This window comes from Chiloscyllium plagiosum, unplaced genomic scaffold (genome assembly GCF_037043375.1).
Source record: "Chiloscyllium plagiosum isolate Xiang-an unplaced genomic scaffold, Cpla_swu_hap1 HiC_scaffold_5, whole genome shotgun sequence".
In the NCBI taxonomy this organism is placed as follows: Eukaryota; Metazoa; Chordata; class Chondrichthyes; order Orectolobiformes; family Hemiscylliidae; genus Chiloscyllium; species Chiloscyllium plagiosum.
This window is the reverse complement of record NW_028270143.1, coordinates 23,504,756-23,530,703: the sequence shown is the minus strand read 5'-3', so window position 1 is coordinate 23,530,703 and position 25,948 is coordinate 23,504,756.

Below are 25,948 nucleotides of genomic sequence, written 5' to 3'. Positions count from 1 at the left end.
ATGGAATAAGTCAGGACCTTGTGGAAGTTAATAAATTGGTGGAAGGCAAATCCGCATCAGACAGAAGCAAGGGGCTGTTAATTGGGAGGAGCTGCTATCAGGCAAATCCACATTTTGCATGGTGTTTATTAAATCCTGATTTTACTATCGTCTGGTGAATGTCCTCCCAACTGCTCGAATGTCAATCTATTTTGTTTGAACAGATATTTACTGCATGTCAGAAAACAGGATAATGGATGATTGTGTACCGTGCCCTTCGCAGGACCAGCTTGTTTCGCCAGGCACTGAAAGTCTTTATTGTGTGTCAGAGACCTTCAGGATTAATATGGCACAGACGGAGGCAATTTAGCCTATCCGACATCCACAAGCTCTCCAACTGCACTATCCGAAAGCAGACAGAGTTATTGGAGATACAGAAGAGAGAGACAGAGAGAGAGAGAGAATGAAACAGAAAGAAAGAATGTGAAGGGAGATCAACAGCGTGGATAGAAAGCGTGGACTGAGTGGAAGAAACTGGTGTTAGAAAAGAGTGAAGCTGGATACATCAGGAGACACCATGAGGAAAATAGACAGAAGATGGAAATTTTATTTCGATATTCCCCTGGACTGAAGGCCTTTGTCTGGTGCCATACACTGTGAGCACTGTGCTGATATTGGCTGTCATCCCAGATCATTTATCTCCAATAACATCACAGAGCTAGGTTGCTGACAGTTAAACGGAATCCAATAGACCAATTGATTGGTTCCAGGGAGAAGGTGGATTAACTTCAATAGACTGGGCGAACAGCAGCAGGAACTGATAAGCCCCCGAAATACTGTGTGTGGGACTGGACCAGAGAATCTCAGTGAAGGGGAACACTGACAACATCTGAGCTGTGGGCCGAATAATGATTGATAAAGTTTGCACAGCACTTCCATGGTTTTGTAATTCAAATTTCAATTTATATAGCTCAAGGTCATGAGTGTATTTTAACAATCATATCTGTTTGTACTTTCCATATTTTGGAATGTACGACAAGTCATTTTGACACTGTATTTTGTGTTGCATAAGCATATTGTATTATTGGGGAAGAAGGGACCTGTTCTGATGTTATGGTCTTCATCTGAACAATGATGGTACCAGAGTCCTCACAAATCACATAGCTAGGGCTTCGGTCAGATCTTTCAACAAATTTTTAGGTTTGGGTAGGGTTTCAGTTATAGGGGAAATTAGAAATCTCAAATTCAAAGAGGAGGTAAGTGTGCAGAATGCAGGGGAGTTTATTAAAATCTCCAGCACAGGCACAAATAGGACAGAGTGTAAACAATCAAACTTCAAGCAAACTGGACAGACAAATGAAATTGAGAGGAGGCACGGTTAATATAGAACTGAGAGTGTTATATCTGAATGCATGCCGCATAAGGAATAAGATAAATGAGCTTGCAGCGCAGATTGAACTTGGCAGAGACGTGCTGAAAGGGAATCAGGATTGACAATATTCAAGGGTATGCATCCTATCGAAAAGATAGGTTGGTGGGGGGAGTAAGAATGAAAATAAATCAATCATAAGAATCTGGTCTCCTTGCTATCGGAAGAATGTTGTAAAACTTGAAAGTATTCAGAAAATATTTACAAGGATTGGACTATTTGAGCTACATGGAGATGTTGAATCGGCTGGGACTGTTTGCCCTGGATCGTCAGAAGCTGAGAGGTGACCTTATAGCGGTTTAGAAAATCACAAGGGGCATGCATGGGGTAAATAGACAAAGTATTTTCCCTGGGGTGGGGGAGAACTAGAGGGCATAGGTTTAGGTTGAGAAGGGAAAGATTTAAAAGGGACCAAAAGAGCAAGTTTTTCATGCACAGGGTGGTGTGTGTTTGGAAACAACTTTAGGAGGAAGTGGTGGACGCTGGTCCCATTACAATATTTAAAAAGAACCTGGATGGGTTTGTAAATAGGAGGGGTACGAAGGATATAGGCCAAGTGCTGGCAAATGGGAATAGATTAAGTTGGGTAACCTGGTCGGCATGGACGAGTTGGACCAAAGGATCTGTTTCCATGCTGTACATCTCTCTGACTGTACAACTTTCTGACTGTATGACATAAAGTAGGGTCAGATGGCACAAAATCAGTGTGGGTAGAATTGAGTATCCCCAAAGGTTGAATAAAGACACATAGATGGCGTTATGTTCAGGATTCCAAAAAGTAGTCAGGAGCTGCGGCACAATACACATCAGGAGATAGAAAAGATGCATAGAAAAGGCAAAGTACAGTATTCATGGGAGATTTCAATACACGGGGGGACTGGGAAAATCAGGTTGGTAGTGGTCCACAAGAAAAATAATTTGTGGAGTATCTTCTGGTAGGGCTTTTTGGAACAGCTTGTGGTGGAGCCCACTCAGGAACAGGCGATACTGGGTTTAGTGTTGTGCAATGACGCAGATTATTTAAGAGAACTTAAAGTTAAGGAACACGAAGGAAGCAGTAATCATAATATGATTGAATTTATTCTGCAATTTGAGACGGAGAAGATAGAATCAGAGGTAATGGTATAGTTGGTGTTCCTAGTAAGTCATTCTCTTTGTCTATTAAACCGGGCAGAACTGTGTTTCTGCTCATGTTAGGTAAATTTTGGAAAAGGGGAGATTAGTGTCTTCACTTCCAATCAAAAATTCCTTACCTGATAAATTCTACAAAGCAAATTACTATTTATAAATTGTTCACTGATATGCAAGAAGGAACCAGACTGTTCTCAAACTCCATAATCCTTCTAGCCCTGCACAGATCTATATTTCCATATTCTCCCCACTCACCAATCCTGCCCAGTACCACAATTATGATGTCCCAGTCTAATCGTCAGCCTCAGTACAACTTCTGAATAAACTTCTTTATTTGTGCCACTATAAAATCTGGATTCATCTGTTTCAAGTCCCTTCTAACCACATGTCCATGATAAGAGAATTGAACTTGAGATGTTTAACTTGTTCTCTCCACAGAATCTGTCAGACAGGAAGATAGTGCGTGGTGCTCAAGTCATTGACTCTTCATGTAGAGGTACAGATAATAATCTGTTGATGTCTCATGAAGCAAGTTCATGGAATTTAAAAGAAACCATCGTTATTTGTAATAAACAGAAGCGCATCTGCTTGCGTCATGTCCTTTAGAGAAGGCAGTGAGTTATCCTTCCTTGGTCAGGTCTCCGTGTAACTGCAAATCCACAGCAATGTGGTTTACTTTTTACTGTCCAATGGAACAGCTGAACCAGCCACTCAGTTCAAGATAGGGATACCATGCTGGTCTGACCAGGGCTTCATATGCCTCGTTAAAAAGAAGAAATGTAAAGATAACTCCCTCCTACTTCCTGTTTCCCATATTGCTACTGCTCATTCCCATCAGGTAGGCGACTATTCCTTATTTTAGATGTATTCCATCTCATTGAGTCTGTCCCCGAGAGTGATGTCCATCTCGATAGGCACCTCTGGTGCTGCTTTTATTGGCACTGACATACAGATGTAAGGAAGTTGCAAATTTCGCATCAGTGGCAATATATAGAGAATGATGCTTTTTACGCCTTTAGAAAGAAATGGAGACGGCGAAGTGAGGGAAAGTAATTAATGTGATCATCCCTGAGAGTTTTGTTGAGGCAGTATTTGGGGCATTGTCCACAGATTTTTTTTCTCCTTTATAAGGAATGATCTCCTTACCACAGAGAGGTTCAAAGGAGTTCACCAAACTAATCCCTGGGATGATGGTACCATGAGGAGTGAGTGAAGATTAATCTGTTGCACTGTGAGAGAATAAGATGGGATTGCATTGGACCTTCAGGGGGATGGACAATCACACATGATGTTCTAAACAGACACTGATACGGTGATAGATCCCACGGCCTCCTCTTTTTTTTTTACGAACTACACGAAATTCTAGATACTTTTAGTACATCTGAGAACATTCCCCCCAACCACCCCCCACTCCCCATATCAATGAGAGAGCAGAAAATCCAGACTTTGAATAAAAACTCCACATAATAATGCAGTGCATTTCGTGTGTGATCCTTCACTGAACGTCATGTTATTCACAATCCCAACATCAGCCATAATACCTTCATTCTAAAAGAGTTAACTGTTCCCACCAGCTTCTGATCCCCACAGAGAACATGGGTCTGCCTTTTTGGAGATGGAAGATGTCTCCTTGAGACTTGACAGAAACATCTCGTTTCCCTCCTCACTGCCAGCAAAACACGTTAAAGTAGCAATTGTTCCACAGACAATAGAGCCACGATGAACGTCATGATCTACTCCTGTGATTTGTCATGTTGGAGCATCAGTGACATCCTCCTGTTCCTGTATAAGCCTTTGCGAGGCTGAATGGCCTCTTCCTGGTCCCGTGGAACAGTTTCTGGAGACTGTTTGGGCTCACCTGTTCCTGTTTAACAGTTCGATGTGCTGACCAGACCCCTCCTCTTCCTATGTAACAGGCAGGAGTATTGAATGTATTGCCACTCTTCCTGTTCAGTAGATTTGATGGGCTGAATGCTAGCTCATATTCGTGTGTGACCAGGTTGAGATGCTGAATGAGCTCCTCTTTTAACTATGGAAATGTGCAATGTCTGGCCCTGCTATTACATAAATTTTACCGACATTTTAACAACACAAACTGGAATGCTGTCCGGGTCTTGCTGCACATGGACATAGACTGCTTCAGGAGCTGAGGGGGGACAATGTTCTGAACATTGTGTGATCGTCAGTGATCAGTTGTGGGCTGCACGGTGGCACAATGGTTAGCACTGCTGCCTCACAGCGCCTGAGATCCGGGTTCAATTCCCGCCTCAGGCGACTGACTGTGTGGAGTTTGCACGTTCTCCCCGTGTCTGCGTGGGTTTCCTCCGGGTGCTCCGGTTTCCTCCCACAGTCCAAAGATGTGCAGGTCAGGTGAATTGGACATGCTAAATTGCCCGTAGTGTTAGGTAAGGGGTAAATGTAGGGGTAGGGGTATGGGTGGGTTGCGCTTCGGCGGGTCGGTGTGGACTTGTTGGGCCAAAGGGCCTGTTTCCACACTGTAATCTAATCTAATCTAATCATCCCCATTTCTGATGTAATGATGGGGAAGGACATTTATGACGCAGCTGAAGACGATTGTGTCGAGGAAGCTACCACTGAGGATCTCCTGTAGGGATGTCCCAGGACTGAAAGGATTGATGTCCACCAACCATGAGCATCTTCCTCTGTGCGAAGGCTGACCTCCAGTGGAAAGATTGTGGCTGATTCCTATTAAATTTAATTTAGTCAACGTTTCTTGATACAACCCTGAGTCAACTCCTGCCTTGATATCAGGGTCTGTCACTCTTACATGAGCTGCTGTGTTCACCTCTTTTGAACATAAAAATAGGTTATCGTGTATGGTTGGGGAGTGTAACCTTCTCACAGAGGATAGTGAATGTCAGAAATTATCTGGTCAAGAAAGTATTTACAGAGGAGCTAGGTGGGTTTTTGACCTGCCATAGAATTGAGGAATGTGAAGAATTGGGAAATAAAGCAGAGTTGATAACAACAGTGGATAATCCATAATATTATACAATGGCACGACAGGCCTGACCATCCGAATTACCATCCGATCCTGTTCCTTATGCTCTCATATTCTGTAATTAGGAAGTTAATGGTTGTAATTTTCCTGAACATTCTATTATTGGATGTTGCAGTTAGAGAGAGCAAAGCATTTTATGAGTCATCTCAAGGTGAAGTATGGGGACTGTATTCACAGTGAATCTGGGTCTGCACCATGACCAACAAATCAAGCACAAGTTGCAGAGAGGAGACACTCTATTAATAGACCAGAGGCGTCTTTTGTGACCAGCCTGGGTTTTGAATTAACAGTTTTCAACCCACGCCAAACTTTGTGTAACAATTGTGAGGGATAGAAGGAGATCCTGTATTACTGTGGACCAGGTATTTCGAGCAATTAGCCTTTGTCTACTCCTGTGCAGAAGCTGTGAGGGGCTGAATGGAATATAGGAGCATCGGACTGAGGAGTAGGAGTGGGCCGTTAGACACTTTGTGTTTGCTCTGCCACGCACTAAGATCATAGCTGATCTGATTGTGGTCTCAGCAGTACTTCTTCTGCACGTGCACTATTTTCCTACACTCACTTGTCTATCAAATATTTAACAGAAACAACTTTGAATAAATGTAAACATCCAGGCACCACAAACTTCTGGGGAAGGGAACTCCCACTTGAACAGCCCTTTTAGAATTTGTCATTCGTGCTCCAATCAATATTGCAAGATCAGTGTTTCCTTTTGCAGTCACATTTGTGTGCAACTGTCTATGTCTCCGTATGCCACGACCTGTGTGTGGTTCTATCTCCATGTATGTACTGAGAGTGTCAGTATATTAGCATGTTTACACATGTCTCTGAACATTTTTGTGTCTGTATCTCTCTGCAATGATATATTTGTTGTTTTGGGAGGGAGAAAATTATGAGAACAGACAGAATGGTTAAAGTGCGAATTGCCCTTCACTGAACATTGTTTTTTACTCAGTTGGAGGGGCATGGATGTCACGGAAGCTCCATACAACACGTCCCAGTCCACTCCGGTTCATACCAGGGTCCTCCCCACATGGCGGTGGGGAGGGGTGGAGGAGGGATCAGATATCGGGTGCTCCACAATCTGGCCTGGCCCTTTCGCTCCGATTACAGTCCGTTTCTCCTGGAATGGGAGAAAGGGGGGAGTGATGGTTGGAGTGTGTGGCCCTGCTGTTACTGCTGGTGTAGGTAGAGGGGGAGGTGGAATGGTGAGGTGTCCGGAGGGAGTCAATCCAGAGTGTTGTATGCATGCAGGGTTATTAGTGGTGGGAGTATAGTGGAGGGAGAGAGAGCGCGCGGGGTGGGGGTGGGGTGGGGAGGGTGCTGAATTCAATAGTGAGAGTGTAGTGTGTGAGCCTTATTTGGAGATAGAGTGTGAGCCTTGTTAGGGGGTAGGTGCTATAACAGGTAGTGAGTGTGAGGGAGCAGAGAGAGTACGGTGACAGTTTACCTGACAGAGTGGGGAGGATATTGATGCTTGTCCTGTGATGCTGGTCATTTCTTCAGATCATGTCAGCGTCGAAGTGACCCTCCCCGAATGTCTTGTCCAAGTCTATCACTAATAACGCCACAGACCCTATCCCTCAGATTCCACAGAATCAATTTGGGTGGATCTTACAAATAAGAAAGAGAAGCAAGCATTGGTGTATTATGCATCTAAACCAATACTCGCGTGCAAATTCTGTGCATTGTATGCTCGGGAAATTGGAGATGCAAATATTGTAGATGCTGCAGTATTACTACATGATCTCAAATTGCATCTAAACTGCGTTAACTAAGTGACTGCTAATGTTGTGAAAAATAAATTCCATAAGCGTATAACAGGTTGGTTGAAGAGTATGTTGTGACTCAAACAAGAGAGCAGATAATTTTGGATTTGGTTTTGTGTGGTCAGAAGGACTCATTAGTAACCTTGTTCTGAGGACTAGAGACGTTAATATGTTGTATTTTACACGGCACCTGCATACAATATAGAATGTTTGAGCATGAAGTGGTAGATACGCAATGGTTGTTCGAGTCATAGAAGCATGGAGCCCTGCAGCATGGATACAGGGCCTTTGGACCAAAGTGGTCCGTGCTGACCAAAATGTCCATCCTGCTAATTCCATTTCTCTGCCCTTGCCCTTATTCTTCTAAATCTTTCCTATCCGCGTATTTATCTAAAAGCCTTTTGAACGTTGTTAATGTACGTGACTCAACCAAACTGCTGTCTGCTAATTCCATATGTATACCAAACTCTGCGTAAAAAAGTTGGCGCTCAGGATCCTTTTTATTAGACCATAAGACATAGGAGTGGAAGTAAGGCCATTCACTGCCCTGTCTACGTGCAACTACTTTCAGAGAACCACGGACGTCAGCTCCAAGGTCCCTCTGTTTCTCTACACTCCTTCAGGGTCTAACATTCACCACGAAACTCCAACCTGGATTTGACTTTCCAAAATGCAACACCCCACATATATCTATATTAATCTTCATTTGCCTTTTCTCGTCCCACTTCCCCAGCTGATAAAGGTCCTTCTGCAATTTCTGATAACATTTCTTACTGTTCACAGTATTGCCATCAGCCATCATTTATTGTCATCAGCCTAATTACTAATCATGCCTTGTACATACTCATCCAAATCATTGATATAGATAACAAACAGTAATAGGCCCAGAACCGACCCCTGAGACACTCGACTAGTCACAGGCCTCAAGTCCAACAAGCATCCTTCCAGTATTAGCCTCTGCTTTCTACCATCAAGCCAATTGAGTATCGAATTTGCCAGATCCCCCTGGATTCCATGCCATCGAACCTTTCAGAGCAGCCTATCATGTGGAACCTTATGAAAGGCCTTTCTGAAATCTAGATAGACTACGACTACCACCCTACCCTCATCAACATTACAGGTCCCTTCCTCAAAAGAACGCTAAAGAATTGTGAGCCATGATATCCTATGCACAAGGCAGTGCTGACTGCTCCTTATGAAACAGTGCCTTTTCAAATGCATGTATATGTTATATCTCAGAACATTCTCAAGGAAATTACATGTCACAGTTGTTAAGCTAGCTGGTCGATAGTTCACAGGTTCTTCTTCACAAACACTACTTGAACAAGGGCACAACGTTCAGTACCCTTTAGTCTTTCGGGACCTCCCCTGCGGACAGCGATGATGCAAAAAGATCAGCCAGGACCCCTGCAATATCTTCTCTCTCCTCTTGCTGTGTTCTTGGATACACATGGTCAGGACCGGAGATCTACAGAAATACTGCAATGACTGAAAAATATGTATATTTCTTTAAGGTAGAATCACCAAAGAAAGGGCAAGTGACTTAATGAAGGCTAACATCATAAATTAAAGATGATATTAATCTTAGGAAGTGAGTTCAGAAGAATTTTAGACATTGTGGCAACCGGAGAATTCTCAGAAATTTGTTTGTGTGGAGTTTGCATATTCTCCCCGTGTCTGCGTGGGTTTCCTCCGGGTGCTCTGGTTTCCTTCCACAGTCCAAAGATTTACAGGTTAGGTGAATTGGACATGCTTATTTTCCCAAAGTGTTCAGGGATGTGTAGATTAGGTGCATCAGTCGCAAAATGTAGAATTGGATGGGAATGGATCTGGGTGATTATTCTTCGGAGGGGCATGGTGGACTTGTTGGGCCCAAGGGCCTTTTCCACACAGTAGGCTTTTAATGATTCTGTGAAGGAAGAACACGAAGTTTACATAAATCTACAATCTGTATTGCAAAAAAAAACAAAATAAAAGCAAGGTCAAATGTGGAATTTTGTAATCGGGAGAGGAGAGGTTATTGTGGAGAACAGGGAAATTACCAAGAAAGTAACCAGTTACTTTGCATCTCTCATCACGGAGGAAGATCCAGAAAATCGCTGAAAAATACCAAATGATCACATGGAACTTGTGGAACTAAAGACATAAAGTCAATTCATATCAGTACCAAAGTTGTAGTTGAAGGCTAGCATAGTAGTATTGTAGCTGGATTGAGCATTGCTAAGCCTGATGAGCCAGTTGTACTTCGTATCAAAATATTAGAAATAAATCAGCAATAGATGCATTAATTGTGCTGTCGATGACTGTTTTATTTTCCTGTACATTCTGCAGAGGCTGGAAGTGAGTAAATGTGTTCCAAGCATTGTAGATGAATGGAAGGGATTCAAGCATCTGCAAAGGGAAGAAGAGATAGCGTGGAGAACTACAGACCAATTAACTTGACATCTGTAGGGAAACTGATGGAATCTATTATGTAGGATGTGATATTGGATATTTAGAAATTAACAGCAACATTGGAGAGAATCAGTTTGCACTGACAGAGTCGGACAGAGTCTTCATCCTTGACAAACTTCAGAATGATTTGAACGTGTTTATTGCAACATAGAAATGGCATATTTCGATTTTCAGAAGGCTTTTTTTATAAGAACTCGTGCAGTGAATTCATAAATAAAGTAATGTGAATGGTAATTAAAGGAATATATAGAAGTGGAACGTTAAAGCCAGGTTCGCCTTCATTTAAGAGAATCAGAACATAGTCGGAAGGTCATGTTGAAGCAGTTTACAGCTTGCTAATGAAACTGTACATAGAGTATTGAGTCCAGTGTTGGTGACCCACTCTGAGAAAGAATATACTGACCACGGAAGGTGTGCAATGGGCATTCTCCAGATTAATCCCTCAGATGGCGAGATTGCCTGATGTGGAAACTCGGCCTGTGTTCTTTAGTGTTTCAAAGAATGAGAGATGATCATAGTGAAATTTAGAAAAGTCACTAAACATATGACAAGGTGGAAATAAACAGGATTTTTCTCTGGCTGTCTACTCTACATTTAAGGCAAATAATGGCAGGTAAAGGATGGATCATTTCAGACTGCAGTAAGAAGGCAATTATTCATTTGAAGAGGACTGACGAGCACAGCGACATGGAAACCTGCTGGCAGGGCAAGATTAGGGAGAATCCCCAGATATTCTACTGGTATTCAAACTGAACCAATCTTCCCAGCTAGACAATTGGCCACGTCCTCTTGATTATACAAGTTTTTATTTAAAGACTTGAAAGCGTTCTGCCTGATTAGACATAAACAAAAGGACCCCAAATGAACCTTTCAAAATTCAGACATATTGGAGTCTTAGGTCGTTTAGAACTTCTCTGAAGAAGAAAAATCAAGGATAACATAACCTTGTAAAAGGACAGGCTTTGTGACAACACGCCACATTTGGCTTTGGACTGAATTCAAACAATGAAGTCCATAAAATGTGTTAAAGTGCTTGTGAGTTTATATAAAAAAAGTGCTGACACGGAGGGCGGCACAGTGGCACAGTGGTTAGCACTGCTGCTTCACAGCGCCGGAGACCCGGGTTCAATTCCTGCCTCAGGCGACTAACTGTGTGGAGTTTGCACGTTCTCCCCGTGTCTGCGTTGGTTTCCTCCGGGTGCTCCGGTTTCCTCCCACAGTCACAAAGATGTGCAGGTCAGGTGAATTGGCCATGCTAAATTGCCCATAGTGTTAGGTAAGGGGTAAATGTATGGGTGGGTTGCGCTTCGGCGCGTCGGTGTGGACTTGTTGGGCCGAAGGGCCTGTTTCCACACTGTAATGTAATCTAATCTAATCTGACGCACATTCAGTGTTGGAGATACAAAAGAGCCTCATTAGATCAATTAAAGTAATGCCCAGACAAATCCACATTTCCTGTGTATTGGAGTGCAAATATATCCATTGTAAATATTATTGGCTGGTGCCTGTTCTAGTCGAGGAGAGACCGGTACGGTAACAACATCTAGATTGTGGTTTTTGAGGGTGGTGATAGTGGGAGGTTCAGGCGGTTACAGTATTGCAAACGGACAACGGAGCAGAATCGTCTAGCCTGGGATAAGAAAACATCAACTATTCTCTCTCACAACTAACTTCACGGAAGCAATTGGTGATTTGACCAATAGTCAGCGATGCCAACAATCAATCCAGTCCAGTTGTTTTTGTGAACTGAAGGAACCATACTGAAAGGTGTTAACTGGATCTGTTTGTTCAGTGACTGTAATTGATACCGGACTCCATGGATTCTAATTATGCCACTGGATGGTATCCCTCTCGTGTTAGTAAGGGGCTTCTTGCAATGCTTTATGCCAGTATAACAGCAGATGCATCACCTCCAACACTCACAGGGATCAGCAGCTACAGAGACAGGAAAAGGAGAGATAAACATCTGAGAATAGACTGGAATGATCCATTAATTGATCAGAATCTGAGAACATGAGACTGGAAAGCTGCGACAATGGACAGGAATTTATCCTCAGTTTTTTCTTGTTTTCCTGGTCTTGGTCAACATTACCATATCGGATATTAGCTGCACTGATGATTATCCAGGTGGGTTACTGTCCTATCCTCCCTATTGTTGGTGTTCCTGGTAAGTTTCTTCATCTCTATCCATTTATTAATCTCTTTAACCATGGCAAACTTCTTTGCTATTTCTGTTATCTATATATGACAAAGACGGAAACTATTGTCTTCAGTTTCAAATGCAAATTCCATTCATTCCCCACAAATTTCAGAACCGCCCACACCCCCGCCCTCACCAACATCTGAGAACGAGACTGTTCAGAATACCGAAATACCTTTTTTCCCTGAATTAATTTACGTCTCAGTATTCTGTCCATCTCCAAATCTATCCACTACCAGCTCTATTATATCCCCAAGCACCATCATGGCATTAATGCTGACGCTTAATAAACCAATATTTATGCTTTGGTAAAGTTCAGACATTATGGTTCCACGTCTCCTCTAAGCACACTTTCAGTTGCAAATGTTTTGATCACAATCTTGTTCTTGTCTCTAAAGTAACTTAATGAGAGGATCACTGTGTCAGAGCAGTAATGTCGGAAGAAATGTAATTCAGAGGCACAGGTTATTGCACAGAAAGACACTCTTCCACATCCTACCACAGATGATGTCAGAAAGTAAATTCAAATGACAGGAATTGGAAATAAAAGCAAGTTTTACGAATCACAACCATAATATCTCCAGCATTTTGTCGATGTGTTTATCTATTTCACTGATATCCTTTGGTAAAGAAAACTAGCGTTATTACCTGGTCTGGCTTCAGACTGATTTCAGACCCACAGCAATGTGCTTGGTTCCGTACTGCCTGAAAGAATGACCTCACAGTAAAGGGCATTTGGTAAGGTGAACAATGCTGCCCCTGTCAGCGATGTGGACATTCCAAGTAATAACAAAATTAAAGATTAAATACAACAAAGAATGATGCAATAGTTCAGAAACAATAAAGAACGAAAAATGCCAGAGAAACTGAGCAGATTTGGCAGTTTCGGATTGAGAGAAAAACAGAATTGGCAATTCGATTCTAGTGACCATAATTCAGAACTGAACACAATTGGGAAATAGTGTGATTGATGTTGGTGACTGAGACATCTGTTATGAAGGGGAGAAGGACTGAATTGAATAGATGGAAAGAGAGAGAGAGAAAGAAGCAAACAAAGGGATTGTTGATGATTAACAGGAATGGAAATTAAAAATGAGATTAATCTTATTTATTTTTCTCCTGTTCCCATATTTCTGAAAATCATGACCATGTAAGGTATACATCAAAGTCCCTGTTTAAAGTGATTTATGTAGATTTTTCTCTCTTCCCTGAGTGTGATCATCTTCCTTTATTCATTAGTGGGATGCTGGGCCAGGATTTAATTCCCTTTCCCCATTGTTCTTGAGAAGGAGTTGGTGAGCTGCCTTCTTGACACACTGCAGTCCGTGGACTGGAAGTAGTCAGTGCTGAGGTCCATGCGTTTCATTTCTTTGAGGCTTTGAAGTGAGTGATATAACTGAGTGGCTGGCTTGGCCATTTCAAACTGCAACTGAAAGTTAACCACATTTTTGTGGGTCTGGAGTCACATGTGATGAAGATAGTAGATTTCCGTACCTAAAAGGCACGGACAATCGATAATGGTTTCATTTGATTCTTAACTCCTGATATTTTATTGAATTCAAATTCCAACATTTGACGTGGTGGGATTCAGATCCGGGGTCTGATTCCTTGGATTAATATTCCGGAGATAAAACAGCTAAGCCATCGCCTCCTCAGCATCACCAATCAACTCGAATGGCGACAGTGGTGTTGTTGTTAGTATGACTTTGTTTCATAAGGCAAATAAATGATTTGGCAAAACATACCATCCTTCTCATTTTGTATTTACGAGAAGGCAAGATGATGGGAAGTGCTCTTGGTGAAAAGGAGCTGGATGTCCATGGCATGAGTCACTAACAGAATTCATACGGAGCAGTCGAGTGCTGGCAGGTGGGACTAGATTAGGTTGGGATATCAGGTCGGCATGGACGGGTTGGACCGAAGTGTCTGTTTCCACTGTCTGCGTACTATTCGGAATCACAGGGAGCATGAGAGAGACGGCATCAAAAATTGAAGACCATGTTGAAGGTTTAAGGTCAGGATTATCCAGATGATTGCGAAAAGGAAATTCCTCTTGAACTATTTGTGATCAGAGATGCACAGAATGAATCGAACAAATCCAGTCTATTTGAATTAATTTGCAGACATGAAGTAAAAGGACCATTAACATTGGTTAAGGAGATATTAATAAGTCAGAATTCAGAGACCACCCATTTGGACGATGTGACAAATTTTAGGGAATGATTAAATAGAGCTGGGGAGTTGGGTAGACAGCATTTAAAAGTATCGCAGCATACAGTGAAACAGGAAGTGGATCAGAAATCACAAATTCGCAATTTTGCAATTGGGAATAAGGTCTTGGTGTTACTTCCGGTAACAGGTGAGCCTTTAAAACCAAATTTTAGTGCACCATATCAAATTGGGAACAAATTGAATGAGGTGAACTACTTGGTACGGACTCCAGACAGAAAGGAATCTCACATAGTGTGTCATATGAATATGCTCAAAAGGTATTTTAATAGGGAAGGAAAGCAAGAGGAGAAGGTTTTTTAGATTAGATTAGATTACTTACAGTGTGGAAACAGGCCCTTCGGCCCAACAAGTCCACACCGCCCCGCCGAAGCGCAACCCACCCGTACCCCTACATTTACCCCTTACCTAACACTACGGGCAATTTAGTATAGCCAATTCACCTGGTCCTGCACATCTTTGGACTGTGGGAGGAAACCAGATCACCCGGAGGAAACCCACGCAGACACGGGGAGAATGTGCAACTCCACACAGTCAGTCGCCTGAGGCGGGAATTGAACCCGGGTCTCTGGCGCTGTGAGGCAGCAGTGCTAACCACTATGCCACCGTGCCGCCCACAAAGGTGTTAATGATTACAGCACAGAAGGAAGAACCAAGTTCAGAGGATTCTGAATTGGACATTCCTCAAATCAATTTGAATGAGAAAGTTGTAAAAAAGTGGGATAAATTATTGAATTATCTTCCACAAGAAAAGCAAAGTGACCTAAAAGAATTATTACAATCTCATGGAGAGACATGCGGAAATAAACTGTGAATTACAAACATAATTATGCATGATAAAGATAGAGGAGATGCTGTTCTGATTAAGCAACATCTTTACAGGTATGACCCTCCACAATTGGCACAGGTTCAGAAGGAGATAGAGTGAATGCTCCAAGATGACATAATCGAAGTGAGTTACAGTGACTGGAGCTCATGTATAGTCATGGTGCCAAAGTCAGATGGGCCCCAACGGTCATGTGTGGACTATCACAAAGTCAACGCCGTTACAAAGCCTGATGCATTTCCAATTCCATGTTTGGAGAACTGTGTCGAAAAAGTGGGAGAACCTACTTACATTTCTAAGTTGGACTTGCTCAGAGGCTATTGACCTCTGTCAGAGAGAGCAAAGGCAATTTTGGGGCTTTCATTTGGTATGAAAAACGATCCAGTCACATTTCAGAGGCTGATAATAAGGTCATTGCCGGATTACACAACAATGTGATATATGTTAATGATCTGGTGGTTTTTAGTCACTCATGGAAGGAACATTTAGAGCATTTATCGGACTTGTGCAATCAACTTCAGAAAGCAGGCTTGGTGGTAAACCTAGCTAAAAGTGAACTTGAGAAAGCCCAAGTCACGTTCCTGGGTCACATTATTGGACATGGACAAATTGGCCCATGAGATACGAAAACGAAAGTAATTGGGGAATGTTTCACACCGTCGACAAAAAGATATATGCAGTACTACAGTTCCTGGGATTGACTGGATTTTAGCGAAAGTTTGTGCCAAACTTTAAGGAGTGCGGCTGCTTCACTCACCAAATTATCAAGGGCAAGAACTCTCAGTGGACAGAGGACTGTCAAAAGGCATTTTACAGCCTAAAGACTGTGTTAACACTGGCCCCAGTATTAGCTACACTAGATTACACGAAGACTTTCAAGGTGGCTATCGATGCCAGTGATGTGGGTATTGGTCCGGTATTCCTGCAGGAGGATGATGAGGGAATAGAAAGACCTATCGGGTATTTTTCTGGGAAGTCGAACGTTCATCACAGAAATGTTCAACGATGGAGAAAGAGACTTTAAAGTTGGTGTTGGCATTGCGCCATAACTGTGTTTATATTACCAGCAATGCATCTGAGACAATCGCATACTCTCATCACAACACATTGACATTTGTAGAAAATATTAAGGACAAAAATGTCAGACTGTTTAGATGGAGCTTGGTGTTGCAGCCATTCAATCTGACCATTGCATGTGTGGCAGGTTGCGAAAATGTGAAAGCTGATGAGTTATTGAGACTCGAATGAGATACGGAGGTATTCGGTGGTGGGTGTACCACGGCCTAAATTTGCATGGGTTTGTGCATGCTTGAATGTTTACAGTTAGTATAGTGCATCTGTCAGTTTTGAGACGACTAACTGGGTTTGAAGGGTTAAAAATGCAACCATCTTTTAGCATTGATGGGTTTTTTTAGTGGGGTGGGGGGAGACATGTCACAAAGCTAGTCCCTTTTTTGTCGAAAAGTTGTTCTTTGGCTCAAGGAGACTCTGCCCTTGTTTTTTTTTCAGAGGGACAATAAAATGGTGCCAAGCTCAGATCAGTCTGGTTTGGTACAGAGATGAAAAGGATTTTCAGAGGCCTTTTGTTTATATGAAAATAAATGAGACTTCAGGCCAAAGTGGTCATGCTTTATAAGTGACCAGTATAATGAACGGAGAGTAGTGAGCTATTTTAGCTGAACTAGCTGAGCTGAGCTGAGCAGTTTGCAGTTGATTTTGAACTGGGAAGTTCAACTGAGAGCTGTGTGGAACAATCGGCTCTTTTCTGACATTCAACTTCAACCTGGAAGTATGTGTTCCATTTGTACTGGTTTATATTAGGAGTTTGCTTATTGGGACAGTTGTGTATATTCGGAATAGCATAATTAAGTCTAGCTGAATCGGTTTAATTCTGTCGTGATCCTTTATTCTGTTCTTTGTGTTGCATTGTGTAATTTTATGAATAAAGTTTTTGTCTGTTTTAAAATCTAGTAGTCAACCTAGCTACATTACTCCAGCTAATTTTCATTGTACACTTACCGAAACAAAAGTCTAGCCTAATCCATAACATCTCAGAGATGGAAGATGCCTCCTTGGTACTTGACACAAACCAATCACTTTCCCTCCTCATAGTCAGCAAACCACGTTAACATAATACGTGTGTACCATTAGCAATGGAACCAGGCGGAACAACATGGAGCAGTCTGTCTTTGTAGTCTATACATCATAGGTTTGTCGTGTTGCAGCAACAATGACATCCTCCTATTTCAGTCTAACAGTTTGGAGGGGCTGAATGGCCTCTTCTGTTCACGTGTCAGTGTCTCGAGGGACTGAATGTCTTCCTCCTGGCCCGAGGGCAGAAGTTCAAGGACTTCAGTGGGCAACTCGTGGTTCCTGCCTACCATCACGTTGTGCTCACTAGACTCTATCTTCCAGAGTTATAAGAGACAAACAGAAGGCTGGAAGAAAACAGCAAGCCAGGCAGTATCATGAGCTGGGAAAGTCAACATTTCAGTTATAACCGTTCTTCAGAACTGGGGTGGGGGTGGGTAGGGGGAGCTGCAGATAAAGAGGGAAGGGAGTGGTTGGGGTGGGGAGATCAGGGAGATGGTGAGTTATGGATATGTGGACACAAGTGGTGGGTGCAACATGGTTGGGTGATGGGAGGGATGAATTCAGTTGGAAGCTGAAAGGTAGGGTCATTAGTTGGAATGGAAGACCTCCCAGTCAGTTCCTATTTAATTCTCTTTCCCAATCCCTTTCCAACATGGCCATCCTTGGCCTCCTCCATTGCCACAATGAACCAAACCATAATTTGGAGGAACAAGATCTCATCTGTCACCTGTGCAAACGTCACCCCGGGGACTCAACATTGAATTCTCCAATTTCAAATAACCTCCCTTCCAATCCCCCCGACTCCCTTCCCAAGCCCTCCCCTCCCTTCCATTCCTCTAAGCAACCTTTTGTCCTGCTACCAACTTGATTCAGCACTCCCATCACCAACCCGCTGATACCCTTTATCTGTGCTCACTTATCCCCACCTCGGCACGCTGCCTTCTCCTTCCTCACCTACCCCTTTGTCTATAGACCTCCTTACTCCCATCCACAGTCCTGACGAAGGGTTATATCCAAGGCATTCACTTCTCAAAGTCTTGATGCTGCCTTGCTTATTCTGTTCTTCCAGCTTCCTGCGTGTGTATTTTGGATTCCAACACCTGTTTTGATTTAAATTGTCTTCTTGTGTAACAGCAGGAGTGAGTGAACGCATTGCGTCTCTTGTTATCCAATAGATCTGATGGGCTGAATGGCTTTCTTATATTACTGTGAAACCAGCTAGAGATGCTGAAGGGGTTTCTCTTTCTTTTAACCGTGGAAATGTTTCGTGCCCAGCAGCGCTTTTGATTCATGTTACCTATACATTAACAGCACAACCAAGCTTGAATGTTGTCCAGATTTGATACTTTAGTACCTTAGGAGGTGACTCATTGTTCTGAACATTGTATAATCTTCACAGAACATCTCCACCTCTGATCGTATGACAGAGGGAAAGGTATTGATGAAGCAGCTGAAGATGTTTGTGCCAAAGAAGCTACCCTGAGGATTGCCCACAGAGATATCCAGCGACTGGGAGGGTTGATGTCCACCAGCCCCATTGTGTTCTGAATGATCCAACCAGTGGGAAGTTTACAACTGATTCCCATCAAGTTCAATTTTGTTCAGTCTCCTTGACATCTTGCTTTATCAAATCCTGTCTTGATATCAGGGCCAGTCACTGTATACATATTTTCTATCCATGTCAATAGGCCAAGGTATATGTGTGGGGAGTGTTTCCTTCTCTCAGGGGGTAGTGACGGTTGGAACCAGACAGTTAGGCGAGGCTACATCACTGAAATGTTTTGGGAGTGCGAGTGGGTGTCAATGGATTTTGACCCGACAGAGAGTCGAGGGCTACAAAGAATTGGGCATGAAAGAGAAATTGCGGCCGAGTGCAGATCAGCCCTGACTTACTGAATGGAAGGGCAGGTCTGAGGGGCTATGTAGCCTGGTTTTATTCCAGTATACCCCATAGTCCAGTCACTTTGTGGCCTCTTCCTTTTCCTGTGTTACTGACTTCAAGTAGCTGAATAGACTGATCCTGTTGCTGTGCAACTGGATACTGGTGCTGCATGATCTGGTTACAGTTTTATAGGCCCTAGGGGCTTATTGGTCTCCTCCTGTAATTGTATATCAGGCTCCAGGGGCTAAAAAGTCTCATTCTGTTCTGCTGTAACTGACATCCATATTGACTAAATCTACCGCCCTTGGAGAAAGTGAGCAAGGCAGATGCTGGAGATCAGTGTCGAAAAGTGTAGCATTGGAAAAACACGGCAGGTAAGGCAGCATCAGAAGAACAGGAGAATCGATGTTTTGGACGTTCCTGATGAAGGGCTTATGTCCGAAACATAGATTCTCCTGCCCCTCGAATGCTGCGTGACCTGCTGCGCCTTTCCAACACCACATATTTCGACATCTACTGCCCCACCCAAGTCAATCTTCCTGGTCACATCATCCAATTACTTTAAGAAAATTGTCAGGCATATACTTCCTCGCATAAAGCCACACTTACTATTCCTAATCAAAGACTGTCTTTCTAAATGCATGTACATCTTATCCCTCAGAACCTTCTCAAATAAGTTACCTACTGATCTGTAGTTCCAAGACTTTTTTTGTTCAGTTCTTCTTGAATAAGGGCACAATATTTTCTATCCTCCAGTCTTCCGGGAATTACTTTAATGATGATCAACATTGTAATCCAGGGTCCTCGCAAATTCTTCTGGAGCCCCTTGAGGTGTTCTTGGATACATCGGGTAAGGACCGTGAGATTTATCAACTTTCAAACATTCTAGTACGTCCAAAATCTCCTCTACTATGATATGGATTGTCCCTAAAATATCACTACTAACTTCCTCAAGTTTTCAAGTCATCATGTCTTTCTCCATGGTAAATATAGAGTAGAAATATTCGTTAAGGACTTCAATCGTCTCTGATAGTTCCACACGTACTTGTCCACATTGGTCTTCGAGGCGTCGTATTTTCTCCGCAGTTATTGTTTTTTTCTTTTAATATATTTAAAGTACATTTTTGGATTCATCCTAATTTTCTCAGCCAAGGCTCTTTCTTGCCCCCTTTTCACCCTACTGCTTTCCTTCTTCCATAGACTCCTGTATCTCTTATGTATCTCCAGGGATTCCCTTGATCCCAGCTGCCTGTATCTGAGTCACGCCCCAAGTTCGAACATGAACCAAAGGACCAGTTTTGTCCTTCTCCATAACTATTTGAAAATTAATTGAACTATGGTTACTGGTCCCAAAGTGCTCCCCCACTATTAACTCAGTCACCTGTCATGCCCTATTTACTAAGAAAATTTCGAATTTTGCCCCTTCCCGAGTAGGACACTCTATATACTGCTTGAGGAAACTTTCCTGACGCATTTAACAGATTCTACCTCATCAAATCACTTAACACTCTGGCTGTTCCAGTCTGTATTAGAAAAAAAAACTATTATGATAACCCTATTGCTCCTGCAGGTCTCCCCTATCTCCCTGCACTTTCCTTATTGGGGGCCTATATTACAACCCCAATCACCTCACCATTCCCTTCCTATTTCTAAACTCCACCCACAAAGCCTCACTGTGTGATCCATCAGTTAATTTATCTCTGATTAATGCTGTGGTACTCCCCTTAATCAGAAATGCAACTCTCCTTCCCCTCCTTCCACCATCTCTGTCTCGCCTAAAGCACCTGTTTCCTAGCACATTAAGTAGTCCTATCCATCACTAAGCCATATTTCTGTAATGGCTATAATATCCCAGACCCACCTATCTATCCACGCCCTGAGTTCATCGGCCTTCCCTGTCAGCACTCTTGCATTGAAACAGATGCAATTTAATCCAAAAGGCATTACTTTCTCTCTGTCGTTTTCCAGCCTAACCTTACTATTTCTGATTACTGTATCTCCTTCCATTTTCCTCCCTGCTCTTGAGGATACCACTCCCTGCCAATCTCATTTAAATCCTCCCTTGTAACCCTAGCAAAACTAGCCAGCAAGATATTGGTGTCCCCTCCAGTGCATGTCTCGGACGGTAATCTCCCTCTCGTGAGATTACCATTATCAAGGTTTTTATTTAAAAAAAATGTTTCTCCTAGCTCTCTGTAATCACGCTGCAGGACCTCGTCCCTATTTCTACAGGTATCATTTGTGCCAACATGCATAATGATTTCCGGCTGCTCCCCTTCCCCCTTGAGAATGTTCTGCAGCCACTTGGAGACATACTGGACCCTAGCACCTGGGAGGTAACCCACCATCCTGGATTCCCGTTTGTGACCACAGAATCTCTGATCTGTCCCACTAACAATCGACCCTCCTATCTTTAACGTCCTGTTTACCTTTACCCTTTCCTGCTGTGCCCCAACCTGGCTACTGCTGCTTTCCCCTGAACGGTCATCGCCCCCAACAATCCAAAATGGTCTACTTGTTTTCGAGGGGAATGGCCACAGGGGATTCCTGCACTCCCTGTCTACTCCCTTTGCTATTTTTGGTGGTCGCCCATCTTCTCTCTGCCTGGAATATGACAGGAAGCAAGGAACGTTTAAATTGTGTTTATTTAAATACAACAGGACTGACAGGTAAACTCAGGGTGATGAACGTTGGACTGGAATATTACAGTCATTATCTCTGTCAGTATCTCTAATGACCCTGAGTGCATTCTAGATTAGATCACCTACGGTGTGTAAACAGGCCCTTTGGCCCAACAAGTCCACACCGACCCACTGAAGAGCAGCCCACCCAGACCCACTCCCCTACACGCAACACTGCAGGTAATTTAGCATGACCAATTCACCTAACCTGCAATCTGGACTGTGGACGGAAACCGCAGCACCCAGAGGAAATCCATGCAGACTCGGCGAGAATGTGCACACTCCACACAGACAGTTGCCCGAGGCAGGATTTGAACCCTGGTCCCTGGTGCTGTGAGGCAGCAGTGCTAACCACTGAGCTACCGTGCTGCCCAGCTTCAGCTCCCTAACACGGTCTCCCAGGAGCTGAAGCTGGGTGCAGTGCCCACACGTGTAGCCATCAGGGCCGGTGGAAATCTCCCTGAGCTGCCACATCCCACAAGAGGAGCGTGCGACTGCCCTAAATGCCATCTCGACTGCTGTAACAATAAAGTCAAAAGAACTTTATTTGAGATTCCCTGTACATTTTGCTGAGCTGGAGCTGTGCAAAGCCTCTCGTGTGAAAGCCTTCCTGCTTACTCTGCTACCAACGGCATGGTTCTCTACCCCTCCACATTTAATTTTGGTCAGGGAAGGATGGAGCCACGAAAGTGATATAGTGTTTAGGCCTTCAGCACTCCTTGACACCTGGCCCCTAGACTACCTGCTCTTCAGTGCAGGTCTCTGCTTGGCCTTGGAGGGTGTCTTGCTGAGGTCTTCCTTCTGGTCGTGGTGACTGTGTCGATGCAAATCCTCACCCCGACAGGCAATCCGTGTTATCACAGTCCTTTCGTAGTTTCTGTCTATTAGTATCGCGTTTATGAATTCCTTGAATCCCTCGATTGCATTCCAAACTATGTCTCACTCCATAGTGAGAGAGGTTGATATTCTTGTGAATACAGGGCTATTGGAAAAGAACACCATTAGACATAGGGGCAACAATATGTCCGCTCATTGAGTCTGTTTTTCCTTCGATTAGGTTATATTTATTTTGTTAATCCCCCATTCCACTTTCCTGTGATTTCCCCGTAATACTTGTATAAAAACCTGTCTGTCTCAGCCTTGAAGATATTTTATGATCCAGCCTCAACAGTCCTCCAAATTTCTACAATTGTTTCCCTCTCACTGATGTGAGACTTGGTGGTCTTTAATCTGGTGTTTTGCCCACTTTATCTTGCATAAACTTCCAATTCTTCCTCAGTTCCTCCAAACTGAAGACCGATTCGTAGGATGTGCTTAACATATTCTCTCGCTCGGTGAATAGGCTGTCCCCTTCGTCCCTAATACTCCCATTTTTTTTCTCCGCGTTATCCTCTTCCCCTTAATAAACCAAAAAGAAAATGACTTTGGATTCTTGCTAATCTTACCCGCCAGTGTTTCATCACCCATCTTTCTGCTCTTCCACTGACTTTTTAAGTTTAGTCCTACACTTTCTATATCCTTTTGCGACTTTCATTGACTTGCTCTCTTGGTACCTGCTTTAAGCTTCTCTTTCCTTTTTCATCCTGTTTGGAATTTGTGTCGACATCTGAGGTTCTCTGGGTTTGTTTTCCTAAATTTTATCTGTGGTGTGACAAGCTGGGCCGACACTGTCATCAATTCAATTTTAATTAAATGATCCCCCAACCCCCGCCCCATCTTGTTCTGCTATAGTTTCACCCAGACGCAACTGCATTTTGGCCAGATCCTGTCATTTTCTTCCCATAAAATCTGTCTCCCCAATGCAAAAAGCTTTTATTTTTCTAACATTTTTGGGGTCTTTTCCTTAGCAAAGTCAAAATGTGTGATATCACTGTCACTGGTCCTATAATGCTCTCCCACTTCTGCCTGGAACAGCTGACTGGCTTCATTCCCCACAGTGAGGCTCAGCGCTGCACTGCCCATTGTTGTATCTGCTCTATGTTGATATAAGAAGCTCTCTGGAATAAATTTCAAAACACCTGCCCCCTCTTAATAAGTTATCACTGACCTAATGAATATTTGGAATTGACATGCCTGAATATAATGATCCTATTATTGTTTTTACACACCTCAATATCTTGGTTACATACCTGGTCCCGTACTTTCCTTTATCTGGGGGTCTAATAATATATCCCTAACAGTGTTTCTGTCATGGTTTTGATCCTGAGCTCTAACCACCAAGCCTCATTACAAGATCCATTCAAGATATCTTCCCTTCTTACGCCAGTAACTGATTCCATAATTAACAAGGCAACACCACCTCCTCTTTTATCCTCTCTCCAGTCTTGACTATATTTCTGGTACCACAGAATATTGAGTTGTCAGCCCTGACCTCCCTCAAACACATCTCAGAAATGGCAAAAATGTCAAGCTTCCACATGTCACCTCATTTCTTTATCATATCTGTCTGTCTGATAATATTACCAGCATTAAGGTAAAGCACATCCAACCTGGAATATATCACTGGAATACTCTATACCTCGGAGTTCTTCAGTCATTAATTGTTCGTTATCAACCTGTCCATTCATGAACCAAAACTGTAACTCTGGGAATGAATGAATATTTGTTGAATTTTAATTTCGTTTTTGGTAAATGTGTTCATCAAGTGCAACTTTCCGGAACTGAACAGTCAGATCCAGATACAACGATTTTCTGCTGATTAGTTCCCTGTTCAGTGTGCAGAGGGGACAGCCCTCAGTAATGAAGAAGGTGAGGACTGCAGATCCTGGTGATCAGAGTCGAAAATTCTGGCGCTGGAAAAGCACAGGCAGTCAGATAGCATCTGAGGAGCAGCAGAGTCAAAGCTTTGGGTATCTGCCCTTCCCATGTTTACCGTTCCATAATACACAGGATATTGGGAACCTTACTTGCTCAGGAAGGCAGCACTGTACAGAGCCCTGAAATGGAAAGCAGTCAATCAGTTGGTTGGACAGGGAGTAAACAAGTTGAGGTGAAATACAGATTGATTGAAGTACAAACATAAGGATAGATAAATCCCTCGGCCAGAAGGGAAACACGCTAGGTTACTACAGGAAGAAAGGGAAGAGATTTCTGTGCTTTTGGCGATGATCTTTGCGTCTTCACTCTCCATTGGAGTAGCGTCACATGATTGGAGGGTGGCAAATGTTACTCTCTTGTTCAGGCAAGGAAAGAGGGATTGTCCTGAGAATGACAGACCAGTCAGTCTTACATCAGTATTGGGCAAAATATTGGAGAGGATTCTAAAAAAACATAGTTTGATAAGAAATTGTCAGCATGGCTTTGTGAGGGGCAGGTCATACCTCACAACTCATATTGGATTCTTTGAGGATGGGATTAAGCACACTGAAGGAGGTAGAGCATTGAATGCGGAGTGGATGGATTTTAACAAGGTATTTGATAATCTTCCCCATGGTAGTTTCATTCAGAACATAAGGAGACATGGTACAGGGAGACCTATCTGTCTGAATACAGAATTGGCTAGCCCATAGAAGGTGGTGGTAAGTGGGAAATATTGAGTGAGGAACTAGGTGAGCAGTGGTGTTCCGTAAGGATCGGTTCTGGGACCTCTGCTGTTTTGATAAATGACTTGGATGACGAAGTGGAAGGGTAGGTTCGTAAGTTTGATGATGTAACACAGGTTGGTGGAATTGTGGATAGTGTGGAGGGCTGTTGTAGTTTGCAACAGGACATTGACAAGATGCAGGACTCTGACAGGCTGCTAAGTGAGCAGATTGTGTTCAATATAGAAAACTGGGATACGATTCATTTTGGAAGGTCCAATTTGAGTGCAGAATACAGGGTTAAAGACAGGATTCTTACATTGTGGTGGAACAGGGGGATCATATGGTCCATGGCATAGCTCCCACAAAGTTGCTACCCAGGTTTATAAGGTTGTTAAGAAGGTGTGTGACATGTTCATTAGCTGAGGGATTGAGTTTAAGAGCTGCAAGGTTATGCTGCAACTCTATGGAGCCCTGGTGAGACCACACTTAGAATATTGTGATCAGTTTTGGTTGCCTCGTTATAGGAAATATGTGGAAACTTTGGTGAAATTGCTGAGGAGATTTATCAAGATGCTGCCTGCACTGGAGGGCATGTCTTACCAGGGATGAAAAAAACACGTCACCTGCATTCGATGGAGATACAAAACTACAGAGTGAATGTACAATCTGATAAAGAATCAAGTGATAGAAAAAGAAGTACATCAAATCTTAATTTTCAATGAAATCAG